At 42.8% G+C, this 14,262-nt stretch overlaps 1 pseudogene; it reads left to right on the forward strand.

Moving 5' to 3' along the window:
* The first annotated feature begins 11,156 nt into the window (after nt 1–11,156).
* Nucleotides 11,157–11,311, forward strand: LOC144491908 (U2 spliceosomal RNA; annotated as a pseudogene).
* The last annotated feature ends 2,951 nt before the right edge of the window (nt 11,312–14,262 follow it).

Below are 14,262 nucleotides of genomic sequence, written 5' to 3' on the forward strand. Positions count from 1 at the left end.
GTCAATCCCCAGAACATTGTTAGCAGCCAATAAACTGAATACACCTGAAGGTCTAGTCCAAAGTCACTTCCATTATCTATTTGCTAACACTTGAGCCTGGAAGTTCTGCGCCACGCTCCAGGCATGTCATTTGTTTCACAGATAATGGTGCCTTCAAAAGCCATGGAGCAATGTCCTCTCAATGACATGGAATAACATTTCAATTGTTCATGTATTTGGGCTTTTAACTGAATCAGCTAATATATGTATTGGATTGGTTGTTTTAATCATATCGCCATAAAGTGATCTCATCAAATTCATTCATTTGTTGTCAGAAAATGCTGGAAATACTCACCAGTTCTGCCAATATCTGTGGACAGAGAAACAGTTCTCTCCACAGTTGCTGCCAGACCTATTAAGGATTTCCAGCATTTTCTGTTTTTAATTCATGTTTCCAACATCCACAAGTTTCCTTCTTGCATCTGTAGGCTCCTTTGTGAATCATCCTCACAGCACAGGGCCTGGATTTTCAACACAAGGGGCGTGATCGTACCTGCCGTTCATGCCACACTCCCACTGCAGCGAAGTCGGAGAATTTGGCGGCCAGCCAAATCTCCATTCACTGCGGCAGGATGGAAAAATCCCACCGCCGTGAATGGTGGTAAGATTCTGGCCAGGGTCTAGACCGACAACTGGATAAATTCTAGGTTATAACCCCCGCGCACAAGTGTGTCACTCTCCAATGCTAGTTTTAAATGCAAATGGCCCAATTGGCGAGGAGGCGGGTTTGGTGCCTGGTTAGAGAGCCAGCATGTAAGGGTAGAGCTGCTGCTACTTGCCGACTCGAGCAGGTGGCTCTTGAAGCTGTGAAAAGCAGCCATGGGCGAGAGGAGCATGAGAAGTGCTTCTGCCCACATGGATGGATACAAAAATAAGTACAAAGTAATGTAGCCGGACCCTGCAGCAAAGCTAACAGCTGCGCATAACCATGCACAAGCATCCACAAAGCTGTTCAGGCTTGCCAGAAACATTATTTAACAATACCAATCCTGAATGGAAAATCCTTTAGCAAGTTCCTGATCACATTAAGGAGTCATTAATTGGTAGTAACCATATTGGGTGGCACGGTAGCACAGTGGTTAGCAATGCTGCTTCACAGCACCAGCGACTCAGGTTCAATTCTAGCCTCGGGTCACTGTCTGTGTGGAGTTTGCACATTCTCCCTGTGTCTGCATGGGTTTCCTCCGGGTGCTCCGGTTTCCTCCTACAGTCCAGAGATGTGCGGGTTAGGTTGATTGGCCATGCTAAATTGACCCTAGTGTCAGGGGGATTAGCAGGGCAAATGCGTGGGGTTGCGGGAATAGGGCCTGGGAGGGATTGTGGTCAGTGCAGACACGATGGGCTGAATGGCTTCCTTCTGTATTGTAGGGATTCTGTGATTTCCTGCTAACCCTCACCCCAGTGACCCTTTGAAGATTTGAAACTGCCCTGGAGATGCCAGGTTCCCATGAAGACACCTGGGAACGTTATTTTTAATTCCCGTCTGCACTGGGCCCTAACCCTCGCGACCCTTTGAAAATCCAGCTCCGGCAGTCTGAACAGTACTACAATAGTAGACTCCACAATCAGTATCAGGGTTATTCTTGTAAAACTAATTAAAGGCCTGAAGAGAAATACCTGACCCATCTATCCTTTTCTCTTATCTAACTCAGTCTTTGTAAACGTTGGTGCAGTACTTGGATTCGATGAACTCTTATGAGAATAAGTACATTCAAAATACATTTATTGATGCGGGTGCATTGCTAATATCAAATGCACAAGAGTTCTAATTCTGTACCATAAATACATTTAACACTGTTCACATGTTAATCATCTTTCAAAATCGGAGGGTGAGGAGACAGCATTTGTTTGTATTGTCTTGCTTGCTGTAGAAAAATCAGTGTGTAAGTTTCTCTTTCTCATTCAAACTGCAGCTGTGGTACACTGGCCCAGAATTTGCAGTGGTAATAACGGTGAGGCTGCCAGTGTCACTGTTATCACTGTATAAAACTAGCAGCAACTTCTAGTACATGTAGTTAAGTGTGGAATTCTGGCAGTAGCAGTCAGTGATAAGCTGCCTCTCCACAGGACAATTGTTGCAGATTTTCCAGTGAATCAACACAGAACATTGATTTGTTGCGAATTTAAACTATTTCCCTATTTTCTGGTTCTGAAAAATTAATTTTAAAAGTGTGGAGTCTCATTCCTTCAGGGAAAAAGTGCAGGTTTGTTTTAAATACAAAACTGATTTTTCCAAAATTTCTCTTTTTGCTCTTTTTTCCTTAATTCCATGTGTATGCCACAATATACATACACTTTGCTTTCTGTACAATGATTTCAGTGCAATTGCTATTTCCTCTTTTTTAACGTCTTGTTTTGTCATCCATGAGAATTCTTCAAATTGATTGATTGATCAGTCTCCCCATGTGCCTGGCCAGTTCACAGGCTCAGGGTGGGATTTACCGTGCAACCTGCCATGTGTTTCACAGCAGCAGGAGGCAGCCTGCCATTGGTCAGCAGCGGTGGTCCCACTGTTGATAACGGGATTGGCAGGATCGGAAGATCTCGCCGGTGTGAATGGCCGGTAAGTTCTGACTCCTGTTAAAGTTGCTGAATGCAAATTGATTTCAGAAAAGAGGACGTCTCTACTCTAGAACCCACTAAAGTTTTATGGGCAGCTTTTCTCAAAGGTGATTGGTGGGTTCCGTTCCCTTGCAGCTGAACACAAAATCCAGGCCAATAACTTTGAATTTTCATTTACCTTGTTGGATTGGAATTTGGGACTGGCTGGGTCAACTCTTGCTTCCCATTGCCAAAATAAAGCCGATTCTCGCGACACAGAATCGGTTAGATTTGGCCAGATTCCTGCAATCTACCTAATTTAATGGCTGGTGGTTTGTATACTAAAATGAGTCCTACTTGGTTTGAAGCATTGTGGATCATAATTGCAATTAGGATTATGTGGAGCAGCACTGAATAAACAATATTTTTACTATTTTGATGAGTTGTTGCAGTTCCCTTTAAAGTTACCAGGAGGAAAACTATAGTACTGCTGTATTCTATTACACAAAATTTTAAAAGTAGTTTTCTTCTGGGGAACAGTTGCGAAGATGTAAGTGCATACCCTCGTAGAGCGACCTATTTGGCAGTGTATTGATTCTTGTAATCCATTGTGGCTTTGAACTCTGGGAATGCCTTATGCTGAAATCAATATATGGTAAATAGGCCAAGGAAATGGGTTGGTGACTTGTGCGTGCACTCAGAAGGTTTAGACAACCTACAAGATATCTGAGCCTTTGAAGATGACATAGTTCTAATTTAAAAGGCTCTGTGGCATTGTATTTTATATTAGCAGACTGGTGACATATCTCTGTTAAAGGGGTCTAGTAGTGCCGCAGAGGCTGCATTGTTTAGGAAAATCACTGGTATTGTGGAGTGGGATTTTTCTCCCTTTCCACTGCGTGTTCCGCGGTGGTGGAAGGCGACGTGCCACTCGCTGGCCGCAGGATCTTATGGTCCCGCCATTGTCAACGGGGTCTCCCATTAAATGTACCCCTTGCCAACAGGAAACCCATGGCGAGAGTGCACTGTCAGCGGGACGATAAGATACCGCAGGCGTGAACAGCAGCAAGATTTCTGCGGTGAATTATTTACTGCAATACCACTGAGGTTTTTCAAACCTGAATCCAGCATTGGATGTTTGCTTTCCATTGCACATTGTTTCGTTCAGTGAAAGGTGAATAAAGTTTTTTTTCACATTTTGTTCTAGGGAATAGGAGAATTCAACAGATTCAACTCCAAACAACAGTACAGTGAGTGGATTGTTATTTAAACAGGGGTCATTATCTACTAATTAATTTACACTTTTGATATCCATGTTACATGTGTTGCGGACTATAAATAACTAAATATATTCGAGCTGTTGTAAGAGAAGGTACCCCAAGTGAGCTTTGAGTTATTGGCTGTTGTGGAATGATCATTAAACAATTTGTTCCAGAACACACACAAAGTCAACAGATCTTTCATTCTATTTTTTTCCTCGCACTGGGGAACATGTGTTCAAGCAAGGTCATATCTGACTATTAATTATGGCTTTGCAGATAAAATTAAATATGAATTAAAACTTGGTTCTATTTCAAGAATTTATGTGGTTATATTTATAACGTGAAACAATTGCTCAAAGACTTTATTGTGAACACGAGTTCTTGTTATTACAATGTATATTGTGGAAAGTATGAAATATGTACATCAAAATTTTGATGAAATTGATCTTTATTATTTGTTCCAAATAACAGAGTAGTATCGCAACAGTTTCAGATGGGCGAGGACCTTCATTCCATTTATCCCCAGGAACATTTTTAATAATCTTTGGTGCACTTTCAATGACTCTGAATCCCATTTGTTAACAAGAGCTTGTCGAGTTTATTCTTAAAGCCATTTAAGGTTTCTTGCTAATAATCAATCAGTCCCACATACTTAACAGCATCCACTGGAATTAAGAATGTGGTATTAATATTGAAATGCAATAAGTTTACTTCCTTCTGTCAAAAAGTGGTTCATGAGAGTGCCTTCAGAATCTGGATGGTATTATTCACCATAACAACACAAAACTAATGTAATGTAAACCATGTATTATCCAGAAGCTTTATGGAGTCATAATCATTATTGCAAGCATAGAGTGTAAGGTAATGCGAAATCTGTTCGCAAAATACAGAATAAGATGCAAGTACTAAACAAATGCTACATGCAAAAGGACATGTTTCTCAAGGGAAACAAATGCTTGGGATTAAAAAAAATAATCGACGGGAAATTGGGGTTACTCGCCAGGCCAGCCTTGGTTGCTCATCCCTAATTGCCCTGAGAGGATGGCGATGTGCTGCTCTCTTGAGCTGCTGTATCCATGTGATGAAGATATTCTCACAGTGATTGTAGCATGTTTGATCAACAGAGTGGTTTTCTTGACTACTTCAGAAGGCAGTTAAGGGTCAACTATATTGTTGTGGGTCTGGAGTCACGTATAGGCCACACCAGGTAAGGATGGCAAATTTCCTTCCTTGAAGGACATTAGTGAACCAGATCAGTTATTATGACGATCCAGCAGTTTCATGGTCCCCATGACCGGTACTAGTTTTCTAAATGAAATTTAATTAAGTAACTAATTATAAATTCCTCAACTGCCCTCATGGGATTTGAACTCATGTTTCCCAATCATTAGTCCAGGCTTCTGGATTGCTAATCCAGTAACATAATCACTATGTTACCATTGCAGATTACATAAGAGATATTTTTGATACTTTTATTTTTACTGTGGTAATGGTGATGTTTTTGACCTCTTTATTTAATCTCCTATACTCTCTACAAAAGAGACATTTTTTTCTGCAGATGTCTGCTATAGGCAGACCCACTCATTCATTAATTTTGCTTTGCAACTCAGCCTTTCGCTTGAGGAAATCTGTAGCCACAAATATCAAGTGATAGTTTTTTTTGGTTCCATTAATTAACAGATTTAAAGCTTGAAAATATATGCAATATCTCAAAGTTTAATAAACTCTTGCCATTAGGGTCCTGGAGAATGTATCAGAACACTGCAATGCTATCTTTTCACCTCAGGCCCTGAGCTCAAATTACACCATCGAAATGGGGATAATGAAGTTCCTCATTTTATAAGATTAGTTCTGGCAGTTTTAGTCCAGCTCCCATACAGTTGATTATATAAAGCTGCTATAAATTTGTTTTTTATTGATTCAAGAATAACAGCCTTGAAGAGCTAAAGGTGGTGTTACCACCAGGTGAGGAGAGGTCAAATGGCTGCTCTTTCTTGCCCTCTCCTCATTTGACTGCAATGTGTTTATTTGTTTGAAAAGGATATAGAATCATAGAATCTACAGTGCAGAAGGAGGCCATTTGGCCCATCGAGCCTGCATCGACAACAATCCCACCCATGTCCTATCCCCGTAACCCCACATATTTACCCTCCTAGTCTCCCTGACACTAACGGGTAAGTTACCATGACCAATCTACCTAACCTGCAAATCTTTGGACTGTGGGAGGAAACTGGAGCACCCGGAGTAAACCCATGCAGACACGGGAGAACATGCAAACTCCACACAGACAGTGACCCAAGCTGGGAATCGAACCTGGGTCCCTGGCGCTGTGAAGCAGCAGTGCTAACCACTGTGCCACCATGCTGCCCATTCAATGAATACTTAACTGTTTATGTGCTGTGATCATAAAAGAATCAATCAGACAGGTTTCCTTGAGTCTAACAAAGAAAGAGGTTAAATTAGAGTCTCTAATGAGGAATATACAGTCTACAATTTGGTGACTTGAATGGCTTCAGACTTTCCTTCGGTGGTCTGGATACTTCCGATTTAAAGGTGCAGCTAACTTGTTTAATTGTTTTTCTGGAGATCGTAGTTCTGGGCTGAATTTCTTTTAAGAAGTCTCTCTCTGCAGCAGGTGTGTTCCTGAATTGTTATAGTCAGCAAGCAGGGCTCAAAGCTTGTCTGGTGGGTTGGAGAGAGAGGGAGGTAGGAAGGGTCGTACTTAGGTCTTCTCCCAAAGCTTCTTGTTCTCAGTTATACTGAAAAAACATGTGCTTAAAAGATGCAACAGTTTGGCTTGTCATGTGACCTTCCTTCTCCAACTGCCTGGAGGATCCCAAATAATAAATCCATGTAGCCCACAGGTAACTTGATTAATTCATGTCAAGAAAGCTATTTTGGTCTGTGTCTCATTATCCAACGGATTAGTCTTAATAAAAGCAACAGTTTGCATATGTTGTAAATCTAAAATAAAAATAGAAAGTGCTTGTAAAACTCAGCAGGTCTAGCAGCATCTGTGAAGCGAGAAACAGAGTTAATGTTTAGAGTCCAGTATGTCTGCTCTATGGAACTGAAGAGAGGTAGAAACGTGATGGGTTTATGCTGTTGAAGAAGTGAGTAAGGTGGAACCACAGGGAAGGTCAGCAATAGGTTAGAGGGTGGAGAGATTAAATATCAAGGATGTCATGGCACAAAAGGCAAAACGGTAGTAAAGATACAAAGCATTAATTCAGAGTAGCTGTTAATAACAGGATAAAGGTCAGCTCTGTCTAAAGACAAAAAAATGAAAACACTATACCAAGTGCACATGGTGGCAAACAAAGATTAACAAAGGATTCCCCAACCATAGAAAACATAGAAAAACTACAGCACAAATGGGCCCTTCGGCCCACAAGTTGTGCCGAACACATCCCTACCTTCTAGACCTACCTATAACTCTCCATCCTATTAAGCTCCATGTACTCAACCAGGAGTCTCTTAAAAGACCCTATTGAGTTCGCCTCCACCACCACTGACGGCAGCCGATTCTACTCGCCCACGACCCTCTGTGTGAAAAACTTACCCCTAACATCTCCCCTGTACCTAACCCCCAGCACCCTAAACCTGTGTCCTCTCGTAGCAGACATTTCCACCCTGGGAAAAAGCCTCTGAGAGTCCACCCAATCTATGCCTCTCAACATCTTATATACCTCTATTAGGTCTCCTCTCATCCTTTGTCTCTCCAAGGAGAAAAGACCGAGCTCCCTCAGCCTATCCTCATAAGGCATGCCACTCAATCCAGGCAACATCCTTGTAAATCTCCTCTGCACCCTTTCAATCTTTTCCACATCCTTCCTGTAATGAGGCGACCAGAACTGAGCACAGTACTCCAAGTGGGGTCTGACGAGGGTCTTATATAGCTGCATCATTATCCCCGGACTCCTAAACTCAATCCCTCGATTGATAAAGGCCAGCACACCATACGCCTTCTTAACCACCACCTCCACCTGCGGGGTCGATTTTAGAGTCCTATGGACCCGGACCCCAAAGTCCTTCTGATCCTCTACAGTACTAAGAGTCTTTCCCTTTATATTGTACTCCCATTTCCCACACTTCTGCTCCTCACCCCTTCCCCCTTGAACAATGGTAGGGTTCGTCTTGTCACTTTCATCCTCTGCTATTTCCCCAACGTCCAGTGTGATGCCATCACCAAACACATTTTCCCCTCCCTTCCTCTGTCAGCATCCTGGTCCTTTCCTCTAATGACCCAGTACCTCATCCCCACTCCATGGCATCTTCTCATGCAATTACAGGACATGAAACATCCGCTCGTTTATCTCCTCTCCCCTCACTGCCCTAAGCCCCAAACGCTCCTTCCAGGCAGAGCAGCAATTTACTTGTACTTGCTTTCATTTAGTCTACTGTTTTCGCTGTTCGCAATGCAGTATCCTCTATACTGGGGAGACCAAATGCAGACTGGATGGCCATTTTGCAGACAACCTCCACTCAGGCTGCAAGAATGACTCAGACCTTCTAGTGGCTTGTTGTTTCAATTCACCATCTTGCTTTCATGCTCACATTTCAATCCTTGGCCTGCTGCAGTGTTCTAGTGAAGTGCAATGCAAGCTGGACCAGCTTGCATTGGACTTCACTAGAACACTGCTGATTAGGCACTTTACAGTTGTCAGGACTCAACATTGAGTTCAACAACTTCAGACCATGAACTCTGTCCTCCATTTTACTTTCTTCTCCCCGGGTGCCAGTTTGTAATTTTATTTTCATGTTTTTGATTTCAGACAGAGCCAACCTTCATTCTGCTATTAACACCTACTCTGGACCAATGCTTTGTTTCATTACTACAACCATTACCACTCCCTTTGCTTTTTGTTCCATGACATCTTTGTATTTCATCTCCCCTGCCCTCTAACCTATCCCTGACCTTCCCTTTTGCTACACTCCCCTCACCCCTTTTCGAACAGCATAAAACCCATCATGGTGCCAGAGTATGGCGACTTGTTGCAAGCTGTGCCCAGCATTCCTTCTATTTCTATCTTTTACTACATTCTGCACTCTCTCCTTTCCTTTTCTGTGTACAATATGCTTTATCTGTATAGCACGCAAGAAACAATACTTTCTGTATCCCAATACATATGACAATAATCAAATCAAATTAAATTTCTACCTCTCTTCAGTTCTGAAGAAGATGATATTTTGAACTCGAAATGGTATCTCTATTCCTTTCTCCATAGGTGCTGCCAGACCTGCTGAGCTTTTCCAGCACTTTCTCATTCATGTTTATGGCTGTTTCCAATCTTGTTTCAATTGTATTCTTGCTTCAATTGTATAGAACACTGATTAGACCGCACCTGGAGTATTGTGTAGAATTTTGGATCTCTTACCTAAGAAAGGATGTACTTGTCATAGAGGGAGTGTAGCGGAGATTCGCCAGCCTAATTCCTGGGATGGCGGGACTGTCCTAATGTCCAGGAGACTGCGCACGGATTCTCTGGAGTTTCGAAGAATGAGAGGTGATCTCATTGAAACTTACAACATTCTTAAGGGGCTAGAGAGGGGAGATACAGAAAGGATGTTTCCACTGGCTTGGGGGTGGTGGGTAGAATCAGGGGACACAGTCTCAGAATTAATGTGCAAATCATTTAAGACTGAGATGAGGAGGAGAGGGTGGTGAATCTTTGGAATTCTCTTCTCCAGAGTGCTGTGGAAAATCAATCATTAAGTTTGTTGCAGATAGAAATTGATAGATTTCAAGATACTATTGACCTCATAGAATCATAGAATCACTACAATGCAGAAGGAGACCATTCAGCCCATTGAGCCTGCACCAACAACAATCCCATCCAGGCCCTATCCCCATAACACCATGTATTTACACTGCTACTTCCCCTGACACGAAGGGGCAATTTAGCATGGCCAATCATCCTAACCCGCACATCATTGGAGTGTGGGAGGAAACCGGAGCACCCGGAGGAAACCCACGCAGACATGGGGAGAACGTGCGAATTCCACGCAGTCACCCAAGGTTGGCATTGAACCTGGGTCCCTGGTGCTGTGAGGCAGCAGTGCTAACCACTGTATCACTGTGCTGCCCTCAATGGATATGGGGATAGTGCAGGAAAATGGCATCAATGTAGACAATCAGCCATGATCCAGTGGAATGTTGAGCAGGCACAAAGGACTGAATGGCCTACTCCTGCTCCTATGTTTCTATCTCAGGTCATTGCCTTAATGCCTTGTTAATAAGACAGGAGATGAGGGCCTTCACACTCTGCTGAAGTTGTTTTGGGACTAAGTCCTGGGGCGGGAATGTGGAGCATTTCCAGCTGGCAGAAGGCACACCAAATTTTCAAGCCCTGACCTCATTAATTATGTAATCAGGTATTTTGCGCTGCATTCCATGGTGGGGAAGGCTTGATGGCATGTGTTCTGCTGTCCCATCTGGGCACAATGTTGAAAATATGCCCAACGTCACTGACCCACCAAAGAAGAAAGAAGGTGGACCTCCTGAAAATGATGGATTTCCTGGAGCACTCTGAGGCAGGAAGATAGACCTCCCAAGCCAGGAGGTGGATCTCCAAAAACATTCTGAGGCTGATAGATGGCCCCCCTTCAGGACCCCAAATCTGGAAGGTCCACCTGTAGATGTTCCCCCCACCCACTCCTGCGGTGTTCTGGGATCCAGGGTTATGGGCGGTCTCCATCCCGAACTCTGGAGGCAGCTCCAGGCATTGTTCAGGTGAGTCCCACATTGATCCAAACATTTTTCCACACCGGCATGCTTTCCCGCCAGTGTCACAGATAATCAGATGTGGGGGGAAGATTCCGGCCGGACCTTAATCTACAGCCCAATTAGTTTCACACTGTCTTCCGGTGGGTTTTCCGACTCACCATGGCAGGCACGAGTGGAAGATCCAGCAGGAAATTCCCACTGGTGTGAAACCAATTTCTGAGCCTTCCTCTATATTCTTCCCCCATGTTGGCCATCAAACTTGCCAGTGGGGGCTCCAGATTTTGCAGACAGACTGTTGCTACTCCACTGAATTGGAACGCATAGTAATGCAAATTGGAGTAGCCATCTTTGGCTATTATCACAAGTCGCTTTAGACTCTGGTTATCAAAACAATCTGTTTTTCAAAAGTTCAATTCAGGTTTCCAACCGATGGATTAAAAAAAAAATCTTTATTTGACATAAAGCATGTCTCCAAATTAGTGCTGAATGAAAATACCATAATGCTGGGTGGGGAAAGAAGAGCCTTCTTGAAGAACGAGATATTTTGTTAAAACAAACGGAATGATCACAGCTTTTCAGTAATGCAAATTGCTTCTCGGCCTTTTGGCTAAGATCAAGTGTAGTATCGATAGGATGCTGCGCTTGGTTGAGGTCATTAGGTTACATTTAAGCTTCGTTTGAAGCAATTTTTAAAAGTGGCATCTCGGCCTTTTGGCTAAGAGGCAAATGAGATCAAGCCTTGGAGGAGGTGAGTCTGCACCTACTCCAATCAGCTTGGCTCATGTAGATCAGGCCCAAGACAGGTGTGAAGGCCCTGTCTTGTCAGCTTGGATCGGAAATGTCTCAACTTGTTGAGACTCTGAATTGGACTTGATTTGATTGAATTGGAAAAGTATAAAAACATTTTTTAAAAAATTACAGTGAATGAGAGCTGCCTTGTTCTGTCATACGGTGCTGAAGTGTCAAATGCATCATTCTTCGCAGTTTGTTTGATAGATGTTGCCTTTGCTAACACGCAGACTTGCTGACAAGCGTTGCTAGACTAAAATAATGATGAAATTAAAGACTCGAAAAAGTGCTGCTATATTTTATGCATTGTATAGTTTTCATTCTTAAAATGTCTGTAAACCTGTTCATTTAAACTATTTCAATTAATGCTATACACAAGTTCCAATTTTAACTTGACAAGTTTTAAGTCTGTAACGCTGAAAGTGTGGGTGATTGAGGTTGGTACGTCCAGTGGCCAATGGAGTGAACATTAAGTTTGCCAACAGGAGGCTACGGTCATTTTAACTCTGGGTACGCCTTTTAAAGTAAGGTTGCATTCCTGTTTGCAGTGACAGTACTGTGATGCAACTTGATTTCACTGGTCTGGGAACAAACAGTACCTGGCTGTGGGTGAGAGAAATCAACTATCCTTTACATCAATCACCTGCCCATCTTCATTCCATCTTGCTTCTTCCTGACCTCTTAATACATCCAGCATAAGCACAAACCTCACACAGTTCCATCGACCTTTCAGTAAGTGTTCACTCACTTGCACCTTTTCTTCCTGTAGAACATTACAGCACACAGCATGAAGGAGAGGAACTAGAACAGGGGAGGAAAACAGCATCACTGCCTTAAGCCAGAGAGAACAGTAAGTCGTGAATGTCAGTGATCTGGATGCCATGATCATCAGAAAAGGTGAGATTTTTAGAGTGTGTGAGCTGTGTCTGAGTGTTACTTGTAATCCTTCATTTCCCTCAGCAGAGGCGCAGCAAGCTTCACTTCTACCTGTAAATATTCTACCTCCAACTGCCACAGTAACATTTGACATTTTTCTCTTTTATCTGAGCACTTGCCTCGAAGCAAATTCTTGCTCAGCTGGAGTCCCTGTCACGGGAGCAGCCTCTTGAGGATACATTGTTCAGCCTTCAATCCTTCCCTGGTACCAGATCAGACACTGGCATGCCATGTAGATTATTACCTGGCCAAACAACTTGTGGAGAATCACTGGTTATAAATAAGAGTAATATATACTGATGGCAGGGACAGCCCAGGGAGGAGCTGCTGGATGGCGAGCCCAACCTTTCAGATCTACTGAAGAGGACACAGTTGAGGAATTCAGGGCTCCAGCAGGGCCAAAAACATTGCTGGTATCACACAAAGAGTTTTATAGTGTATTGGATAAACTGCTTAAAATGGCCAAGCATGAAAGAGACTGTCTCTAGCCTATGTGGCACCATCTCATAGGGCCTGATGATCTGCACAAAACACAGATTCTCCACAAATGTTGGATGATTTGCTGAGGATGTATTGCATTTTCTGTTTTTCTATTAATGATCTGCAGTCTACCTTCGAGAGCAGTTTTCTGTTCTGCAGATGAGTAGAAGTGATGGCGATTGAGCCCCACAGGATTGGCAGCGATGGCATCAATGAGGTACACCTTGGAATTAGGCACTTTGCAGCCTTCCAGACTCAACGTTGAGTTCAACAATGATTAATTCGGCTCTCTTTTTAGTTATTGGATGACAGCTCTATTTTGTTATTCATTCATGGAATGTGGGCATCACTGGCTGTGCCAGCATTTATTGCCTAACCCTGAGAGCATTGCTGTGGGTCTGGAGGCACATGTAGGCCAGAGCAGGTAAGGACAACAGATTTCCTTCCCTAAAGGACATCAGTGAATCAGCTGGGTTTTCATGACAATTGACAATAGTTTCATGGTCATCATTAGACATTTAACTCCAGATTTTTATTGAATTTCACCATCTGCCATGGTGGGATTCGAACCCGTGTTCCCAGAGAGTTACCCTGTGTCTCTGTATTACTAGTCCATTGACAATACCGCTATACCACCACCCTCCCCTGAAGGTTGGTTACGCTTCTGTTTTTTTTCCCCCATTCACAGTTTCTCCAGACCTATCATTTGTTTCTTTAATTGTCCCAGACCATCTCATTTTGCCTTGCACCATTATCCCTTTTGTCATTCAATCTCTTCTGCCTTCCACCCAATACAGACCATCCCTTTGGTTCTTCCAGCACCTCCCCTTTCCTTGCCTTTGTACTTAGATTCTATGACATCTCTACTTTTTCCAGTTCTGCTCATCAACCTGAAAGGTTAACCTTCATCTTCTCTCCATAAATACTGTCGAACATGCTGAACATTTCCTGTTTTAATTTCAGCGTCCGCAATATTTTGCTTTTGTGCCAAAGTTTGATACTTTGAGTGAGAAACTAAGCAATGGTGATTCTTGTGATGGAAATAAAATGTATGACTGGTCATTTCCAATTATTTCAAATGTGGATTCCATTGCGGTAAATAAACTGCGTCTATTGATAAAAGTAGGGGAAGGGGATTTATGGACTTTATAACTGATGTCTGCGCCAAGTGTGTGACTAATAATTATTCAATTTTTGACTCTGCAGACGTTCACCTTCCAGCCACAGTCCACTGATCATTCATGATGAATATCATGGTTGTGTAATATTGAAGGTAACCCTGTATTGGCTCAGAAGACAAGTCATTTACAGTCCTTTGTTGGATAAATGGATCTATCCAATTGAATAAACGGTCAGGCCAACCACTACCAACAAGAGGCTTAAGGTGTTGAGCATTTCCTGTTTTGATTTCAGCGTCCTCAATATTTTGTTTTTGTGCCAAGGTTTGATACTTGAGTGAGGTGGTTATAATGATAGATATTGCTTTAC

The sequence above is a fragment of the Mustelus asterias genome, chromosome 3 (assembly GCF_964213995.1).
Source record: "Mustelus asterias chromosome 3, sMusAst1.hap1.1, whole genome shotgun sequence".
In the NCBI taxonomy this organism is placed as follows: Eukaryota; Metazoa; Chordata; class Chondrichthyes; order Carcharhiniformes; family Triakidae; genus Mustelus; species Mustelus asterias.